We start from the raw sequence: 549 nt of genomic DNA, 5'->3' as shown, positions 1-549 counted from the left end.
AGTAGAGCTATAGTAGTAGTGATATAGTAGGAGTAGTACTGTAGTATCGTAGTAGTAGAGCTATAGTAGCATTCATAGTCATACTATAGTATCGTAGTGGCATTCCCCAATGATTCTTCTAATCTGTATGATAAGTGTCTCTGTGTGAGGCACAGCAGATGTCTTCTAATAATAAATACTGCAATAGAAGTGGCAATGTGGGACTCTTTATAGAATCCTAAAGTGAACTCATATACTTTCTCTATACTGAGATCAATCCCTAGATGGGTTTCAAGTGGCCATGTGGGTCAAGTGTATTCATTCAAACCCTCCTGATCGAATCCTGAAGTGAACCAACGCACACAGGAGACAACATTTAGACAGAGCGTGCGTGCGTAGGTGCGTGCGTGCGTGCGTGCGTGCGTGCGTGCGTGTGTGTGTGTTTCTATCATAGAAATGCTATGCAGCGTTATCATTCATCAGAACTCAGAAGACATGCCTATTTTAATGTCCACTTGGGTCTCTTCACACACACACACACACACACACACACACACACACACACACACA

The sequence above is a fragment of the Salvelinus sp. IW2-2015 genome, unplaced genomic scaffold (genome assembly GCF_002910315.2).
Source record: "Salvelinus sp. IW2-2015 unplaced genomic scaffold, ASM291031v2 Un_scaffold1047, whole genome shotgun sequence".
Lineage (NCBI taxonomy): Eukaryota > Metazoa > Chordata > Actinopteri > Salmoniformes > Salmonidae > Salvelinus > Salvelinus sp. IW2-2015.
The sequence above is the reverse complement of the archived record's forward strand: the minus strand, read 5'-3'. Positions refer to the sequence as shown.